The 20,345-nt window shown below is 46.9% G+C and overlaps 1 protein-coding gene across 5 annotated transcripts in view; it reads left to right on the forward strand.

Annotated features, from left to right (window-relative positions):
* znf536 (zinc finger protein 536) overlaps positions 1-20,345 on the forward strand; it is a 227,522-nt gene that overhangs the window by 26,440 nt on the left and 180,737 nt on the right. For 2 of the 5 annotated variants that reach the window (XM_058078805.2, XM_058078804.2), the window contains exons 2-3: positions 1,516-1,584; positions 19,249-19,306. The gene's annotated coding sequence lies outside the window, so the exon portion shown is untranslated. Of the gene's footprint in view, positions 1-1,515; positions 1,585-5,351; positions 5,461-19,248; positions 19,307-20,345 lie in introns of those variants that run through there. The other 3 variants (XM_058078810.2, XM_058078808.2, XM_078792735.1) reach the window with 2 other exon arrangements.

Here is a 20,345-nt window from a genome sequence, read left to right on the forward strand (position 1 = left end):
TATCGTTTGGCATCAGTTGTATGTCACTTTTACTGTTGATATCGTATGGCATCAGTTGTATGTATGTCACCATTACTGCTGATATCATTTGGTATCAGTTGTATGTATGTCACTTTTACTGTTGATATCGTATGGCATCAGTTGTATGTATGTCACCGTTACTGCTGATATCGTTTGGTATCAGTTGTATGTATATCACCTTTACTGCTGATATCATTTGACATCAGTTGTATGTATATCACCTTTACTGCTGATATCATTTGACATCATTTGTATGTCACCATTACTGTTAATATTATTTGGGATCAGTTGTATGTATATCACCAGTACTGCTGATATCATTTGGCATCAGTTGTATGTATGTCATCGTTACTGTTGATATCGTTTGGGATCAGTTGTATGTTTGTCACCGTTACTGCTGATATCATTTTGCATCAGTTGTATAGCAACTTTACTGTTGATATCATTTGACATCAGTTGTGTGTCACCTTTACTGTTGATATCATTTGGCATCAGTTGTGTGTCACCTTTACTGTTGATATCATTTGACATCAGTTGTGTGTCACCATTACTGTTGATATCGTTTTTACATCAGTTGGATGTCACCATTACTGTTAATATTATTTGGGATCAGTTGTATGTATGTCACCATTACTGCTGATATCATTTGGCATCAGTTGTATGTTTGTCACCATTACTGCTGATATCATTTTGCATCAGTTGTGTGTCAACTTTACTGTTATCATTTGACATCAGTTGTGTGTCACCTTTACTGTTGATATTGTTTGACATCAGTTGTGTGTCACCTTTACTGTTGATATTGTTTGACATCAGTTGTGTGTCACCTTTACTGTTGATATCATTTGGCATCAGTTGTGTGTCACCTTTACTGTTGATATCATTTGGCATCAGTTGTGTGTCACCTTTACTGTTGATATCATTTGGCATCAGTTGTGTGTCACCTTTACTGTTGATATCATTTGGCATCAGTTGTATGTATGTCACCTTTACTGTTGATATCATTTGGGATCAGTTGTATGTTTGTCACCGTTACTGCTGGTATCATTTTGCATCAGTTGTATAGCAACTTTACTGCTGATATCGTTTTGCATCAGTTGTATATCAACTTTACTGCTGATATTGTTTGGCATCAGTTGTATGTCACCATTACTGTTGATATCATTTGACATCAGTTGTGTGTCACCTTCACTGTTGATACCGTTTTACATCAGTTGTATGTCACCATTACTGTTGATATCATTTGCCGTTAGCTGTATGTCACCTCTACTTTTGATATCATTTTTACGCAGCCACCTGTCAATCAAGCCATTATTATGATGATTATTATGATTATTTTGAACAATGCACATTTGAGTGTGGCCTTTTACTGTAGCCAGCCTCACGACGCGGTTGAGGTGGAGGTGATTGATGGTTGAGATGCGGGAAAGGAAGACCCACCAAGTTGTCACGCTGGGAAGTCACCACTCTTTTTCTCCAATTTCCTTTTGTGTGCAGCCTCCTGTTGGCCGTCCACTTCCTACCTTCCTGCCAGGCGGCGAGCGTGCCAGCGGCGCCCGTCAGCAGGTACCAGCGCAGGGCGGGAAATGTCTGTCATGTGACACACACACATCCACATCTTCATGCACGCTGTACTTCCTAACGCAGTATTTGTACGGTTAGCTGAGAGGTGGCTGTGGAGGCCGAGGTCAAAGGTCATTCTTGATGATGATGTCACATCCTGTGTGAAAGACAATCCCAGAGCATGACGAGACAAACAGGTGCTCTCCGTTACTGCTGGAACGCCGCCACTTTCATCATCATCATCATCATCATCAGTGTAGTCACACGGCCATTTTATTGTGCTTGGTTACAATTCACACATCACGCCGTCTCCATATTGGGGGCCGCTTGCCAAAGGACGCGGCGTGTATCCCCAACACGCGGCGCTCCTTCCAGCGTTGCATGATGGGATGTGATTTGCCGGCGTTGTGATGGAACTTTTATTGTCTCTGACAGCAGACGTGCGTGGTGTCGTCATTTCGCTTCACAAAACGGCGGCCTCTTGCAAAACGACTTCTCGCAAACATCAGCTGGCGCAGGACAATAATATTAATAATAATAATAATAATATTAATAATAATAACATTCATATTTAAAATCCACATTAGCATGCAAGGACAAAGATTAGCTTCTACAAATGACATAAGCTGTGCACGGGACTCGTACTACTACTACTACTACTACTACTACTACTACTACAATGATGTAACAGTAAATAATAATAATATATATTTATATACAGAATTGGTTATTAATAACAGTCTTATTGTCACATGACATCTATTCTATATTTTATATTTGTACATCATTTATGTGAATATTAATTATGTTACTTTGTATTATTGGAACATTTAATCCAACAATAATAATAATTCTATAATTACTAGTTACTAATCACTAATAATTACTAATAATTATAATTACTATCATAATACTAATAACAGCTGGACTGCTCACATGACTACTAGTTCTATTACATATTAATATTAATAGGATTGTTTATTAGTAGTAGTAGTGATCATTATTAAATATGTATATTGTGTATTTATATTTATATTATGTATAAGTGTTTATGATATTGTGCTATTACACCCTTATTGTAAATATTGAAGTATATAACACAACAATTGTTGACTAAAAATAGACTATCATTCGTTCATGTAGAATTATTACAATGATATGAATATCAATATACATACTGTTATCATATTTAAAACATACGCGCGCCCTGTCTTTAGCGACGTCCCCAGGTTGATACTAGGATATACTAGTGTATACCAAAGTTGTAGTACTGCAGTACTTGCAGTATTGCCGCGTCGGGACGGCGTGGTAACATCAGCACCCGGAGCGTCGTGCTTACGCCACACGGCGTCCTCGTGTGTCGTCGGATGAGTAGCGCTCCTCCATGCTGATGAGCGGAGAGACGAGCGAGGGCGGATGTTCCAGCCGGTTTGTGAATATCGATCCCTGGTAAAGTACTAATCGATGGAAACCTTTTCCCTGCGAGCTGGGAAATCGGTGTGGTATAGCGTTCACTGGGAAGCAGCGGCCATGTTAAAAATCATCATTCCAAAGAACGCAGCAGCTGTCCATATTTGTTAACCCTTTCAGACGCCGGCTCTTCCTTGATTGCAAGGAGGAAGCGTGGCGGCGCGGTGGAGAGGTGGCGTGGTGGCGTGCTCCCACACTAGTGCTGGGAATACCGCAGCTTGACAAAGACAACGCCGGCGTTGTTAGAGTTTGACTTGGATTCAAGGCGTGAGTCATTCCGGAGGTATGTGCCACATCTTGGAAGAAGGGCCAACGCACACGCTGACGGAGGGAGGGGTCGAACATGAAGTTGCATTTAGATCTGATTCTAAAGCATCTCCCAGGGGCCGGAATGTCGTCCGACTCGAGCAAATAAGAACCACAGGGAGTTTGGGACAAAGATGGCGGTGAGGGTGTTCTGTTCTTTTTAAGAACGAACCTCCACAAACTTCCAAAGACGCGCTCGCCGAAAAGGCTCCGCGGCTGTAAAGGGATTCAATTTAACAGGAGCTAAAAATAGAACTCCACCCTAACCTCAACAGTGGAACACAATTTGTACCACGCCACAGGTCAAAAGGATTTTCCCCACAGGAAATAAAGGAAGTAGAAATGAACTCCAGAGCGACGTTTGAGGTCGCATGGAGGATTCGCACCAGTGCCAACGGAAGCTAACCACTGTCTGATGGAAATCCGAAAACCAGGTCAAGATGTTAGCATGCTTGCGTACTGATGTTAGCGTACTAATGTTTGGTTGGTAGCAGTCCTGGATGATGGCACATACACTATGTTTGGTAGGTAGTACTCATGTTTGGTAGGTAGTACTCATGTTTGGTAGGTAGCATCTATGATTGGTAGTACTAATGTTTGGTAGGTAGCATATGGGATTGGTAGTACTAATGTTTTGTAGGTAGTAGGTGGGATTGGTAGTACTAATGTTTGGTAGTACTAATGTTTGGTAGGTATCAGGTGGGATTGGTAGTACTAATGTTTGGTAGGTAGCATATGGGATTGGTAGTACTAATGTTTGGTAGGTGGCAGGTGGGATTTCTAGTACTAATGTTTTGTATGTAGCATCTGTGATTGGTAGTACTAATGTTTGGTAGGTGGAAGATGGGATTGGTAGTACTAATGTATGGTAGGTAGCAGGGTTGGATTGGTAGTACTAATGTTTGGTAGGTGGCAGGTGGGATTGGTAGTACAAATGTTTGGTAGGTATCAGGTGGGATTGGTCGTAAAAATGTTTGGTATGTAGCATCTGTGATTGGTAGTACAAATGTTTGGTATGTAGCATCTGTGATTGGTAGTACAAATGTTTGGTATGTAGCATCTGTGATTGGTAGTACAAATGTTTGGTAGGTAGCAGGCGGGATTGGTAGTACTAATGTATGGTAGGTGGTAGGCGGGATTGGTAGTACTGTTTGGTAGGTGGTAGGTGGGATTGGTAGTACTAATGTTTGGTATGTAGCATCTGTGATTGGTAGTACAAATGTTTGGTAGGGGGTAGGTGGGATTGGTAGTACTAATGTTTGGTAGGTGGTAGGTGTGATTGGTAGTACTAATGTTTGGTAGGTAGGATTGGTAGTACTAATGTTTGGTATATGTAGCATCTGTGATTGGTAGTACAAATGTTTGGTAGGTGGTAGATGTGATTGGTAGTACTAATGTTTGGTAGGTGGTAGGTGGGATTGGTAGTACAAATGTTTGGTAGGTGGTAGGTGGGATTGGTAGTACTAATGTTTGGTAGGTGGTAGATGTGATTGGTAGTACTAATGTTTGGTAGGTGGTAGGTGGGATTGGTAGTACTAATGTTTGGTAGGTGGTAGATGTGATTGGTAGTACTAATGTTTGGTAGGTGGTAGATGTGATTGGTAGTACAAATGTTTGGTAGGTGGTAGATGTGATTGGTAGTACTAATGTTTGGTAGGTGGTAGGTGGGATTGGTAGTACTAATGTTTGGTAGGTGGTAGATGTGATTGGTAGTACTAATGTTTGGTAGGTGGTAGATGTGATTGGTAGTACTAATGTTTGGTAGGTGGTAGATGTGATTGGTAGTACAAATGTTTGGTAGGTGGTAGATGTGATTGGTAGTACTAATGTTTGGTAGGTGGTAGATGTGATTGGTAGTACTAATGTTTGGTAGGTGGTAGGTGGGATTGGTAGTACTAATGTTTGGTAGGTGGTAGATGTGATTGGTAGTACTAATGTTTGGTAGGTGGTAGATGTGATTGGTAGTACTAATGTTTGGTAGGTGGTAGATGTGATTGGTAGTACTAATGTTTGGAATGAAATGCAAATGAAAAATTGCATGGACGTCACGAGTTTTTGCAGTCAGAGGAAACGAAGCGCGCGTGTGGCGGACATACGTGATCGGTAAATCATCCATCTGCATCATTGCATCACTCTTACGATAAAAATATCAAGCACACATTTATTTTAAACAAACTCCACCCCCTTCCCGTCTGCCTGAACGTTTCCAATCTGGCTGAACCCAGACTGGATTGGTCCTTGTCCGGCCGTCCGAAAGCAGATCCTCCAAAAGGAGACCACCGGGACGCCGTCACCCGGAGAGGGTCAATGGTATAGCGGGGCGGCCTCTTGAGCGTCGCCATGCTCAGTTTGTGGCGCTCGGCCCGGCGGGTATAAATAAGACATGATTGGCATCCCAGCAGAACAAAACTCTTTATCTCCCTCTCTGACAGCCTTCATTTGCGGGAGGAGTGGCAGACTTGGTGGGAGTTAATGATTATAATTATTTGCCGCTTTTTTTACATGGCGGGATAATTATTTAAGAGGTTTGTGTCGTCGTGGTTGTAATCAGTATAGAGAGATTACACGAAATCCGCATGCCAACAGATGGCACTTGGCGGCTGTTGTTGCTTCCTAATAAAGGCAGAGCGCCATGCTATGTGGCGGCGTGTTCTCTTGCTAACGTGTGATGTGTCACCAGTATAAACATGTGCTATAGGTAGCCAGCGTGGTTGCTAGCCAGCATGTTCTATCCGTAGTGTTTTGTACGTAGGTAGCAGGCTTCTTTAGTAGGTCGCGAGCAGATGGTTCCATGGTAGCCGCCATCTTGCTACGCGTGTTCCGTAGCTAGCAGAGTTGTGTGGTAGCAAGCGTTCTTGGAAAGTTTGCAGACATCTTTGGCAGGTGGCAGGTGTCTTTGAAAGCATCACGACAGGAAAGTATTAGGCTTTGTCGGGCAGGCGTGTCTGCTTGGTAGCAGGTGTTTTTGGTTGGTGGCAGCCATATTCTGATAGCGTGGTTGCTAAGTACCAAGTGTGTTAGGGTGGTAGCAGGTGTGTCTTGTGAGTAGGCAACCGTTTAGTCAGTAACAAGCATTCTTGGAAGGCAGCAGGCAGGTGTGTTGTTGGTAGGTTCCTAGTGTGTTTTGTTGGTAGCAGGCGTGCTCTTTAGCAATCATGGCCGGCAGGTAGCAGGTATTGTTATTGTCATTATTTTCTGGGGGTTAAAGGCAGTAGCCATCTTTGATATCTAGAAGCCATGTTTGGTAGAAGATATGTTTCATTGGTAGCAGGCCTGGTTGGTAGCACTTTTGATAGGTAGCAGGCATGTTTTGTAGCAGATATGTTTGAATGGTAGCAGGCATGGTTGGTAGCAGATATGTTTGATTGGTAGCATATCAGTTATGTTTGATAGGTAGCAGGCATGTTTGGTTGCAAACATGTTTGATTGGTAGCAGGTCTGGTTGGTAGCAGATGTGTTTATGACAGCACCAATTGGAGGCGTACAAAGGTAGACGCGATCAGCAGGCATGTTTGGTAGCAAACATGTTTGATTGGTAGCAGGTCTGGTTGGTAGCAGATATGTTTGATTGGTAGCACATCAGTTATGTTTGATAGGTAGCAGGCCTGGTTGTTAGCACTTTTGATAGGTAGAAAGCATGGTTGGTAGCACTTTTAATAGGTAGCAGGCATGTTTGGTAGCAAATATGTTTGAATGATAGCATATCGGTTATGTTTGATAGGTAGCAGGCCTGGTTGGTAGCACTTTTGATAAGTAGTAGGCATGGTTGGTAGCAGATATGTTTGATTGGTAGCTGAGCAGTTATGTTTGAAAGGTAGCAGGCATGGTTGGTAGCAGTTATGTTTGACAGCTAGAAGGCATGGTTGGTAGTACTTTTGATAGGTAGCAGGCATGGTTGGTAGCAAATATGTTTGTATGGTAGCATATCGGTTATGTTTGATAGGTAGCAGGCCAGGTTGGTAGCACTTTTGATAGGTAGTAGGCATGGTTGGTAGCAGATATGTTTGATTGGTAGCTTAGCAGTTATGTTTGATAGGTAGCAGGCCTGGTTGGTAGCAGTTATGTTTGACAGGTAAAAGGCATGGTTGGTAGCACTTTTGATTGGTAGCAGGCATGTTTGGTAGCAGTTATGTTTGAATGGTAGCATATCTGTTATGTTTGATAGGTAGCAGGCCTGGTTGGTAGCACTTTTGATAGGTAGTATGCATGGTTGGTAGCACTTTTGATAGGTAGCAGGCCTGGTTGGTAGCAGTTATGTTTAATTGGTAGCTTAGCAGTTATGTTTTAATGGTAGCAGGCCTGGTTGGTAGCAGTTATGTTTGATTTGTAGCTTAGCAGTTATGTTTGAATGGTAGCAGGCCTGGTTGGTAGCAGTTATGTTTGATTGGTAGCTTAGCAGTTATGTTTGAATGGTAGCAGGCCTGGTTGGTAGCAGATATATTTGAATGGTAGCAGATATGTTTGATTGGTAGCATATCAGATATGTCTGATTGGTAGCAGGTCTGGTTGGTAGCAGATGCGTTTATGACAGCACCAATTGGAGGCATACAAAGGTAGACGTGATCAGTAGGTAACATGCATGCTTGGCAGAGCAAAGGGAACGTGTTAATTACGAACCAATTCCTCGTCCGTCGTAAAGCGATTGATGCTATCGGTGTGTTCCTCACAACGAAGGTCGGGGGTTCGGGCGCTCGGGGGTTGATATTGTGCGTGTTGAGAGCAACAACTAATAGACTTTTGGGGCATGCTGGGAGCTCTTGAACACATCACGCAGTCTTTAACCAGAGACGAGCTGACCTCCGACTTGATCTATTAACGCCGCCGAGTGCTTCCATGGTCTCTGACACGCAAGTCCCACCACAAAGGGCGACGCCGTTTGTCCGCCCGAGGACCGCTTCACGCACCTCCTGGGGGGGGGCTGACACCGGTTTTGCTGTAAATGTCCTCGCACGTTAATTTACTCCTGGCTCGTCTGGCTGTTTGGGCCGCCCAGAGACAACGAGAAGAAGAAGATAAATAGAAAGTGAGCGAGGGAACTTGTTATCCGGGGTCAGGAGCAGGAGGAGCTCCGAGGCCGCTGGCCTACATTCCTGACTAATTGTATAATTGGAAAAGCTCTCCAAATGAGCAAGCGGGCCCCCCGCAACAACCCACCGCCAACCGCAGCAGCCCCCCCCTTCCCCTCCTATAAACTCCCTCGCCAACCGTCCCATCACTCCAACCCCCCCCCCCCCCGCCCCCCCAACCCCCCACACACGCGTTCTTCAAAGCAAATCACTAAAGAGCATTTTGGGACTAATAATGATTTCAATAAATGTATATTATTCATCCCTCCCCCTCGCCGGGCTGGTTAGCATGCAGACGCTAGTATAGTTAGCAAACTAATATAGTAGCAGTGGTTCCCACAGGTCTGCAATTTATCTGTGGGGGGAGGGGGGCAGCTTCTAAATTGTGTTGATTGTGTTTATTATTTATCAACACAGCGTACCGTTATTCTGTCTGTTAGCTTCCCTGTGAGGCACCGTCGGTAACACTCGGCTTCTGTTTGATCGCCCTTGCTGATTGGTCGCGGAAAGCTCTTTCGGTGATGCACAAGTCCGCCATCTTGCGTATTCCAAGGCTCATCTAGGACTTCCTAGGACAAAGTTGAATTACTTCTGCCAGTCGTTTAGTAAGCTAACAAAATATCAAGGGGTGAGTCACGTCTGTTGAAACTTTCAGATATTATGTTGGCTTGTCGTCACAGCCCTCTGCTGGTCATGTGACCTCGACAGGTCGGTGATGTCATAGTTTCTGGAGAACTACGAACAACAAACCAGCGTTTTCTGTGTTGATAGCCCCTGAATGTGCAAGCAATGGTGGCTAATTTTGGTTTCGGTTTCGGTCGACCACCGCTTATGTCGACCACCGCTTATGTCGACATGAGTCAGCCAGTTGGAGGGGCGGGGACTAAAGTTAGCAGTTGGCAAGTTGCTATCAGTTGAAACGCCAAAACAGCAGGAAGTCGTAAGGTTCCATGCTAACCAGAGAAGCCAAGTGACAACTTAAGCTGCCACCCCTCCGACTGGCTGAGTGGCGTCGACATAAGCGGTAGTTGGCGTAGCAGAAACATTTTTGGAGAACTGCGAACAACAAACCAGCGTTTTCTGTGTTGATAGCCCCTGAATGTGCAAGCAATGGTGGCTAGTGTTGGTTTCGGTCGACCACCGCTTATGTCGACCATCGCTTATGTCGACATGAGTCAGCCAGTTGGAGGGGCGGGGACTAAAGTTGGCAGTTGGCAAGATGCTATCAGTTAAAACGGCAAAACAGCAGGAAGTCGTAAGGTTCCATGCTAACCAGAGAAGCCAAGTGACAACTTAAGCTGCCACCCCTCCGACTGGCTGAGTGGCGTCGACATAAGCGGTAGTTGGCGTAGCAGAAACATTTTTGGAGAACTGCGAACAACAAACCAGTGTTTTCTGTGTTGATAGCCCTTGAATGTGCAAGCAATGGTGGCTAGTTTTGGTTTCGGTCGACCACCGCTGATGTCGACCATCGCTTATGTCGACATGAGTCAGCCAGTTGGAGGGGCGTGGACTAAAGTTGGCAGTTGGCAAGATGCTATCAGCTATCAGGGGTGGCAACTTAAGCTGCCACCCCTCCGACTGGCTGACTGGCGTCGACATAAGCGGCGGTTGCCGTAGCAGAAACAAACATGGTTTCAGCCTTCGGGGGATCCTGAAACGGTAGTTTCCGAAAACAACTTCCAGAGTGGGAAAATCTGAAAACGCCAACTTGTCGTTTCCAGTAAATACGCCTCATTTTGAAACCGATGACGTCACCGATGGCGGAGGTGAGCTTTGACGACAAGCTAACATAATCTGAATATTTGGATGGGCGGCGTAGACAGGAAGTAGGCGCACGTGTTGGATCCCAAACTATAAATGCGGAATGTCATAAATCAACGCTACGTGCAGGATGTCCTGCCGGTGTTTGCTCGGTGTGAAATTGAATTCCACGAATTTCCACCCCGTGGGCTCCGTGCTCAGCGCCACGACGGTCCGAAGGGGGCGGCGTCGGAAGAGGATGGCGGGGTAGCGCTAAAATGAAGCCGTTAATTAATGCCATCGATCGGCCAAAAAGTGGAGGCAAATGTGATTTGCATAGAGGCCGAGCGATCAATGCATTAACCGATTTCTTTTCCCCTTCCACCCGCGACCCCCACCCCCACTCTCCACTTGAAATCTGATTTCCTGAGTTTTCAAAGTGAGGGAGAGTTGAGACTAATGTTGATCGATCGGCCGCTCTCAGACGAGAATACAAAGCATTTTATTAGCCGGTGAAGGGTGAAGCGCACCAGGACACGAGCCGGGATTCCTATTTTTTTCCTATTTTTTTAACGTCTGCCGGCGTCTGTCGCCGAGAAGTGCGAGCGTCGCCTCCCAAAGTGAGCGCGGTAAGGAGGCGATATCGGGCAGGATAAAAATGAGGTGTTAAAAAGAGCAATATGTTGTTTTTGCTGCCACCTCCTCTGGGCTTATTATAGCATATTGATTCACAAAGCTCCACGCCGCACCGCCACTCCCAGGCAAGGGCAGCCAGTGGGAGGACGGCGCCGCTGGCGGGTCCAAAGGAAGGCGGAGACGAGTGCAGACGCGCACAAAGTGGCAGCGAGGCGTTGTGCGTGGCGGCGGCAGCGGCGGCGGGCGTGCTACACAAAAGGCTAATTGTTTTAGCCCAGATGTTGCGCTCGCACAACAAGCAGGATACAATGTTCCTACTGAGCTGATGAGGCCAATCAGTGAAATGATTAAAAATTGATTTTGTCCCTGTAATTACAGTATGTAAACTACTTAGCCGGGATTGCAAAGGAAGTGATTTTCTAATTACGTATATACTCTGGTGTCTAATGATTGCTTTTTTGAAGTAATGAAGAGAGGGTCCTAACGACTCTACTGTTGTGTTGTTGAAGGCACAAGCAAGGAGGAGTGTGTGTTGGGGGGGCTGGGGGGGGGGTCAGGGCAAGGCAGCAGCAGCCTTGGATACAAAAGAGAGGCTGGAAATTGAGTTCTTGCCAGCCGTCGCTAGCACGCTAACACGCTAACGCGGGGGCCCTGCGCTCGTTTGCACGGGAAGCGGGAAGCTAAATGAAGGCTGTGACTCCTCATGGGGGGGGACTCCTCGCACACCCCCTCCCTCCAGCCACCGCTCCTGACAGGCCCCGGCCGGCCCTGTGCAATCTGGACCCCGGCGGGGGGAAGCCTCACCGGGGGAGACAAAAAAAAAATCATACACGGAACGCAACAGTCGGCTCTTTGGGATTAGAACTTGTTTTTAGGCATCGTGCTCCAGCCTTTTACGACGTTCCACATATTCATGTAATCCGGTTCCAGTCAGCTGTGGATGTACTACATGGTATTACTTCTTCCTTAACTTGGCTTCTGCCTTGTGCCAAACATGGACACTAAATGAGGAAACGTAGGAAAATTTTGGGAATTTGCTCCAAGAGGATAAACTGTGTTGGTTATTTATTTATTATTTATTGGCCTTTTGGGGGCTCCAGCATCGCCACGCGTGTTGTTGTTATCAAAATGCTACTACTCCGATTTTTTCCCCAAACTGGTACCAACACCAGTAACTTTCTGCTTTCAATGTGGTTGGAAGCGTAGTGGGAATATCATAACACGACTACTAGTACATCGCTACTACCAGGAGAAGCAGAGTAACAAACTGAGGAGGCACCTGCTGTGGCCCAGCGAGGTGCACTGTATTCGAGCACTCGCTCCGAGCAGCCAGTGTGCAAACCTTTGGACTTTTCAAACGCCACATGCTGGCGTTTCATGTGGCTGATGAGGTGTCTTTGCCGTCACTGACAGGAGAAAAAGGAGCACTTAATTTGCTCACCTGCACAGTGCGGATAGTCTCGCTCCATTGGAGCCTGATTAAAAATGATTGGCTATGTTATGATTTTAATGTTATGATAATAACATGACTGCACTCATCCGTCTATGTTTTATACCGCAGGGGTATGCTTGAGCCTATCCCAGCTGGGATAGGCTTTGGTCAAAATGCCTATGGATGATAAGCTAACAGTGTGTTAGCTAAGCTAACAGCCTGTTAGCTAAGCCAACAGGCATATTTCATGGATGTACTGGGAGAACATGGAAACTCCACTCAGACAATAAACCCACACTGTCTGTCACATGCTAGCGACGACGGTTCAAAGATAACCGCCATCTTTGTCCTCAGTGATGGCTGCAACAGTCGAGCGGTCGGGACCAAAAGAGCATCCGATGTTGGTTGGCATTTTTTCTTTCATGCTGATGGCTTTCCTTTTCTTTGGCGCACTACCGCTCGGAAGCGTTGCTTTCTTTCGCCGCCGCAACGTGAAAGTCGGACAAAATGATGTTGGAGTTTATTACGTTAAGCGTCCGTCCTTCAGTACACTTCAATAAGTACACGGTTTACAGTGTGTACTTAGTTCCCGAGTGTGCCGAGCTTTTTTTTTCTCCACTTAAGGACGCAGGGATCCACGTTGACGCCGGAATTTAGCACCTGATCACCGGCATCAAACCCCAGGCCTCAAATGATGCATGTTTATTTTCCTTAAAAATGGCAGCCGTTTTTTAGTCGAATATTTCCAACTATTTCTATTTCTTTTTGGAATTTTTTTTCTGGTAATATTTTGCCAAACTATTACAACTTTTTCCACCACTTCATATTCCAAAAATTACAATTTTAGTCTTTTCTTACGCTACAAAAATTTGTATAATATTTTGCCTTTATGCTGATTTTGTAATTTTTGCAGTTCTTTTGGGAATTCTATATTACAAATGTGTCCATAAAGAAAGAACAGGTGCCCCCGGGGGCCGCCCCCTTTGGGCACCCTGGTTGATGGTCCAACGTCTCTTCACTTTTCAAACCGACTTACATTTAATTCCCGGCCCCGCCCCCACCCTCCTCGTCGACCACTCGACCTCTGACCGCGGTAATTCAGCGGCGGCAGGTGCGCTATCGTCCAGGGAAATGGGCTGATAAAGCGGCGAGGTCAGAGTGCGCGTGAAGAGCACATGAATCACTCGACTTCACGAAGCCGCCGCTTCCCTTATCTGGCCTTTTAATATTCCCTGCTTGATTCCGCTCCTTCATGTATTTTTGAATAAAAGTGCGCGGTGACGGCTGGCTGGCGGCGGAGACGGGCGGCTCGTGGTTCCCGGGGAACATGAATAACTGACAGGGAGCCAGATTAGGAGCGCCGGGATGCAGCTGCAAAGAGGAATGACAAAGCTTTGAAATGCTGCCAGAATCCGTGCGGTGACGCAGCTGATTGGAAGAGAAGTCCTTTAAGGATTCATCCACTCGGCTGTGATCTCTCATTTTGTACCTTTTGACACTCGCATTGAAATGGAATAGCGCATCAATGCGAGCGCCAAACATCTGTCGAGCTCCGCCTTCACGCCGCTCTGATATGTGTGTTTAAAAAATGACACTCCGCGGCGCTCGGGGGGGAAGGAAGGAAAAAGATACTAGCGACGGCGGCAGCGGGAACATGACAGCGGTGGCGGAGGGAGACGTCGCGCGCGTGCCGACGTCTTTGACACCGCTCTTTTGTAGCGGCGGGATCCTGCGGGCCGCCGTCGTGGCCCCAGACAGACGAGATAGGCAGGCTGCGATTCGCCGGGCGGGAGCGGATTAAACCGATCGGAGGATTTCCTTGCGACCCGGGAAGGCCCCCGACGTTGTTGCGTTTTGTTTCAATTCGGTCCTGTTGCCCCCGATGGCACCATCAGGAGTTGAAGGTGCTAACGCCGTCAAAGCCCAAGTATCCAAATATGCAAACGAGGCAGATGATCTCATTTGCATACGATACGGTCTTGCTAGTGTGTCGTTGGCGACCTCTCGGCACGCCGACCTTTAGCGGCGTCCTCGTACGGCTTCTTCGGGGAGGAAGAGAATTAGCTTTAAAGGTCGCAGCGGGTCGGGGGGGTGCACCTCCCCGCTCTCACCTTATGTCGAGGCTTTATTACCTCAAGTGCCGAGGTGCTGACCTGCCTGCTCTACAATATGTTCCTCATCCTTGCCCGTCATTACGATGCGCTGCCTTCTTATGCAGCACCTTTGGCAAGGCATTTTTAGCACACGGAGGGAAGCAAGTGTTGGACAAGAATGTTTGCGCCTCCATGCGTGACAGCAGGGATGGAGTTGTCTCCGCTTGATGCCAAACATTCCATTGTCATGTCAAACGTTCAGACCAGTCTACTCTTGGAAGGGGGGTGGAAATCCCTACTCATGCTGTTCCTGGTGACCGTGCTCCCAACTCTCTCGATATCATGAACCAGCTTGTTCCTTGTTTTCCTGGGCTGCTCCCTGACCTTCCGCACAGTCATTCTTCATGCATGGAGTTCCACAGCGAGGGCAGTTTGTGGAGTCTCTCACCAAGCTTCTCCCTTGGCTCTCCACTCCTTTGACATCTGTAATCAGCTTCTACCTGGGCTGCTCCCTCGCCTTCCTCACGATCATTCTTCATGCATGGAGTTCCACAGCGAGGGCAGTTTGTGGAGTCTCGCACCAAGCTTTTCCCTTGGCTCCCAACTCCCTTGACATTCTTTAACCAGCTTCTTCCTGGGCTGCTCCCTCGCCTTCCTCACGATCATTGTTCATGCATGGAGTTCCACAACGAGGGTGATTTGTGGAGTCTCTCACCGAGCTTCTCCCTTGGCTCCCAACTCCCTTGACATCTTTAACCAGCTTCTTCCTGGGCTGCTCCCTAACCTTCTTCACAATCATTCTTCATGCATGCAGTTCCTCAACGAAGGTGATTTGTGGAGTCTCTCACCGAGCTTCTCGCTTGGCTCCCAACTCCCTTGACATCTTTAATCAGCTTCTTCCAAAGTGTTTCAGATGCTGATGTAATCCGATACGCGCTTGTTTTTTTATATCAGAGCAATATTGGGACGCCCCCCCCCCCCAACTTACTCCACCATGTGAACTCTTGCGTGGAACTCCAGGCTGATATTCCAACTTTCCCTGCTGTATTTTGGGAAGAAATGTCCAACTCCTCGCAGCCTTTGTGATTTGGGTTGTAGAAGCATTTGGACTGAGCAGCCACTTAGAATTCGTTGCCTCGGGGGTGCGTCGAGCAGGGCGGCAGCTCCCCGGCGGGTGGGATGTTGTGGGCCAGGTGACCTTTGTGTGTCATTGTCCTGCTCCTCACACCTCGCCCGGGGAGAAAGGGAAGGAGCTTAGCACCTTACACCTGCCGCCGCGCAGGAGCCTTGGCGAGAGGCGCGCTTTGTCCGCCCGTGCCAAACCTGCCGACTCGCGCCGGGCACGCGGGAAGGCGGACAGGAAAATAACTTTTTTTCCCGCCTTAACAAGAGTCGGGCAGGGGCTTCCTAAACGAGCAGCTGCTCAGCGGCCGACGCCAAACGCGAGGCGTGTCGCGGCCGCGTGAGATAAATCAAGCGGGCCTGGCGAGCGGCGTGAAGGAAAGGTGCGATGGCGGCGGCGCCTGATTGAGTTCAGGTGGCTGGGAAGTGTCTCACCCAGGGCTAGTTGTCAGTGAAGGATCTGCTGTCTTGTCACCGCCGCACGCTGCAGGCCAACACGTCGCCGCCGCGCCTTGACGGATGTTTGAGTGCCTCCTGTGCGGCGGGGGCGGGGAGAGGAGAGGGGGGGCGCCGTTGACACCCGTCATATTTCAACCACGAGGTTTGAGCCCGGAATGAAGATTGATGCGGAAAGCCGACGCCCATCCGATACATATATTATCATTTGCACGTGCGTGGCCATATTTCTTTATCCATATGCATGGGCACGATCCCGGCTGGCGCGCACACGGCGACGTGCGTTATTAGAGCCGTGCCGTATAATTGCATTTGATCTCCAAATAAACACAGAATGAGTCCATCTCCTGGCGGAGGAGACAGATGTGATGGACGAGCGCATTAGCGGCGAGGACAACATTAGATTTGCTCAAAATTATTGATCTTTTGTTTGCCAGCCAAGTCGGCCATAAATAACGGCGCACGGGAGATGTGACTCATTATCGCCGTGCCAAAAGCCCGACAGACCTCCGTCAAAATCACACACACCCCCCCTGGCCCCGCCCCTCGCGCCCCCGGTCCTTTCATCTCCATCACTACAAACCAATTTCATCTGTTTTTAATCCTTTCCTCTCCTCCGTCGCCGAGGCCTCGCTGTCACTATCTGATTTCTTTAAAATTTTAATCCTGCGCTGATAACCCTCTTTTATTACACGTGCACGCGCACGCGCACGCCAAGGACCCCCGTGCACCATGCAAATATGTACACCTCGCCTTTAGTGGCTCTGCAAGTGTTTTTATTCCTTTTTACCTTCTTAGCGCGGGAGGGGGAAATCCTTTTATCACACAATGGGTAATTTATATCCATTACCAGCGTTTTCAATCCTTTTCAGCGCGCCTGTCACCGCCGTTGGCACACGCGTGATTAATGTGATCTAATAATAGTGCGCCATTATATTTCCTTTAGTAAAACATGTAGCAACATCCTATTCAGCGCCGTGAAATTCATTGCCCCCTTAAAATACTTTTCTCGCCTTTCCTTTTTGAGAGACAAGATGGCTGTTGCCACCCCGCCTTCGCCCCCCCCAACCCCTTTCCCCCCCTCCCAACAGAAGGCGCTTGCTTTGTTAGCTGCTTGACCACGTTTCCTTTTGCATCCGCGTTGGGATGGGTTTCAAACTCGCGCTGTCACGCGATGAATTTTTTTTAGCCGTGATTAATCGTTGTTAATCGCGATTAACAAGCATTAATTATTTTAATCACGTTTCAAAAGAGACTAAAAAACCTGACTGACTTTGTGCTTTGTGTTTATTGTGGACTTTTAATTTGAAAGTAGCATACTTCCTACATGGAAAAGTGGACTTTTTGGGAATGTTATTTCAAAAAATCACATGTCTGTCTTTTTCCCGTGCCTTCTAAAGATATAAAAACAGGTAAAACGAGGCAGCCAATGAATGCGCGTGATTGGGAAGGTCTTCTATCCGCGCTGTAAGCTAGCGGCTACTTTCCCAATAACATGAATAACTTCCTGTCATGTCTGACGGAAGGATCGTGAATGATGGGCAACAATCCAAAAAAAAAGTCACACGTTGGAGGGATCTTGAGCCACTTTGCGCTGCAGATGGGTTAATTGCCTTCACCAGATTCCTAACGACGATGGACCAAGCCGCATTAATGCCTCATTTTTTTCCCAGCCCTAAAATTACTTGAACACTTGAACATGTCCTTGCTTCCTTTTTCCAGGATTTTGTTTTTAATAAATGTGTTTTGTTTTTTTGTTTTTTTTAAACCTGATGCGGCCCCAGAACCTAGCTCCGGTGGCCCCCAGGTAAATTGAGTTTGAGACCCCTGGTGTACACAGTATCATCTGGCATTGGACACACATGGACACGTATATGGACACATTGTGTGTTTGCTTGGTTTTTACCCCCCCCAACAAACAGTAGCCACCCCCCTTTGGGGGTCGGAAAAGGGGTCAAGAACACTTCATTGATATGAGGTGGGGGAGGTCAAAGGTTGAGGGTAGGGTTGCCGTCTGAGGGCCCTTGTGTGTGTGTGTGTGTGTGTGTGTGGAGGGGAGGGGGTGTCTTGCGGCAGGTTGGAGACCCCCGTCAACCCCCCAACCCCAGCCTGAGCCAGTCTGCCACTCTTGGGGCACGTTTGAGACGGGGCGGTGGCAGCACACACACACACACAGTCCTGGCGCCCGCCCATAAAACGTGTTAACCCTTCCTGCGCTCTGTGCCTTGTATCCAGGATGAACAGGTGGTCCGACAAAACATGGGCATCAATTTCCTTTTGACTTATCCCAGCGTGTGTGTGTGTGTGCGTGTGTGTCAGAGAGAGGCAAAAAGGGGCGGGGTCTAATCCAAAATATGTACAAGAAGACAAACAAAGCGCATGTTGACAATAGAATCTTCTTGTTCCCGGCACGGGGGGACGTCCTCACCAAACCACTTTAAAAAACACTTTTTCCACTTTGAAATATGTCCGCTCTCCTTCAGTCCCCGAAAGGATCCCCAAAGCGGCGTCAGCAAACCTCCACTCCACGAAGATTTCTATTCTTTTTGGGAGCAGATAAAGCCAAGCGGGTGTTTCTGTCTGAGTCAGCAACACGGAGCAAAGTCTGATTAAAACCAGGCAGGAAGTCATAAAAAAAAAACACGGAAAAGAGGTGTCAAAATGTTGTTTCATGGCGTGAGGATGTGCAGCATGGTCACGTGACCTGGGAAGAAAGATGGTGGCTGTCCACGCCAGACGCTTTTCTGCGTATTTTGTCATCTGTTGTATTTTGTATTTGTGTTGTTTTTGTATTTTGGTGTCATGGCTGCCATGGAAGGGAAAACATGAACCTTTGATTATTCACTAACTCACTAGCTAGTACACTGAATACACGTTCAATACATACATTTAGTAGATATACATATACTGGCAAGTACTTTGGTACAGTACAAATGCAACTAAAATAATAACAAATATAATGAGTCCATCACCATTTTTCAAGGTAGGAAGTCCAAACTCAGCTGAATCTAAAGTGGGAGTCTGTATTGCGGTCCTTGGAAGGTGTACCTAATAAAGTGACCTTTAATGGTTTTCACTGGCGTTTTCCCAGCATGCAACAGCCATGCTGCTGGATCGCATTTATTGGCAAAGTGCGTGTGAAATTCTTAAATATTTCAGGAGCAGCAGGATGATGAAGAGTTTAGCGCTTGCGGGCTTTTCTGCAGCGGTCGATTCACCTTCCTCCTCTGTAACGGAGGGAACCCCCCCTTGCTGGGGATGCGAGAGGGGGGAGTTAGAGGGTGGGGGTTGGGGGGCGGCAGGCGGCGAAATGAAAGTAAAAGTTTCTTTTGGTTTCTTCCAGGATTCTGTGACCAGCGGCGACCAGGAGTGGAGCTGAAGCCCAGCGAGGCTTAACCAGGGTAAGTACGGTCATGTGACCTACCCGTACCCACCCCGCCGCCCCCATCCCGTCAGAGTTGACTCAGGGCTTTACAGGAACGGTGGGAGGGGGGGCAGCAGGTGTGTGTGTGTGGGGTGATGATGACATTCCGTCACGTGTACACACGCTCATGAAAGAATTATCTTTAAGTCAGGACATCTTTTTTTGCTAACCAAGGACTTTCTGCTACTCAAGGCCGACTTAGTTAGAGTTAGTTAGAGCACACCAGGAGTTAAGAAGGACTGGACTGTATATTTAAGTCAGGACATCTTTTTTGCTAACCAAGGACTTTCTGCTACTCAAGGCCGACTTAGTTAGAGTTAGTTAGAGTTAGAGTTAGTTAGAGCACACCAGGAGTTAAGAAGGACTGGACTATATCTTTAAGTCAGGACATCTTTTTTTGCTAACCAAGGACTTTCTGCTACTCAAGGCCGACTTAGTTAGAGTTAGTTAGAGCACACCAGGAGTTAAGAAGGACTGGACTATATCTTTAAGTCAGGACATCTTTTTTGCTAACCAAGGACTTTCTGCTACTCAAGGCCGACGTAGTTAGAGTTAGTTAGAGTTAGAGTTAGTTAGAGCACACCAGGAGTTAAGAAGGACTGGACTATATCTTTAAGTCAGGACATCTTTTTGCTAACCAAGGACTTTCTGCTACTCAAGGCCGACTTAGTTAGAGTTAGTTAGAGTTAGTTAGAGCACACCAGGAGTTAAGAAGGACTGAACTATATCTTTAAGTCAGGAAATTTTTTTTGCTAACCAAGGACTTTCTGCTACTCAAGGCCGACTTAGTTAGAGTTAGTTAGAGTTAGTTAGAGCACACCAGGAGTTAAGAAGGACTGGACTATATCTTTAAGTCAGGACATTTTTTTTGCTAACCAAGGACTTTCTGATACCTAAAGCCGACTTAGTTGGAGTTAGAGTTAGTTTGCGCACACCAGGAGTTAAGAAGGACTGAACTATATCTTTAAGCCAGGACATTTTTTTTGGTAACCAAGGACTTTCTGCTACTCAAGGCC

Source organism: Doryrhamphus excisus, linkage group LG1, assembly GCF_037039965.1.
Source record: "Doryrhamphus excisus strain RoL-2023G ecotype Guam linkage group LG1, RoL_Dexc_Guam_v1.1, whole genome shotgun sequence".
Classification (NCBI taxonomy): domain Eukaryota; kingdom Metazoa; phylum Chordata; class Actinopteri; order Syngnathiformes; family Syngnathidae; genus Doryrhamphus; species Doryrhamphus excisus.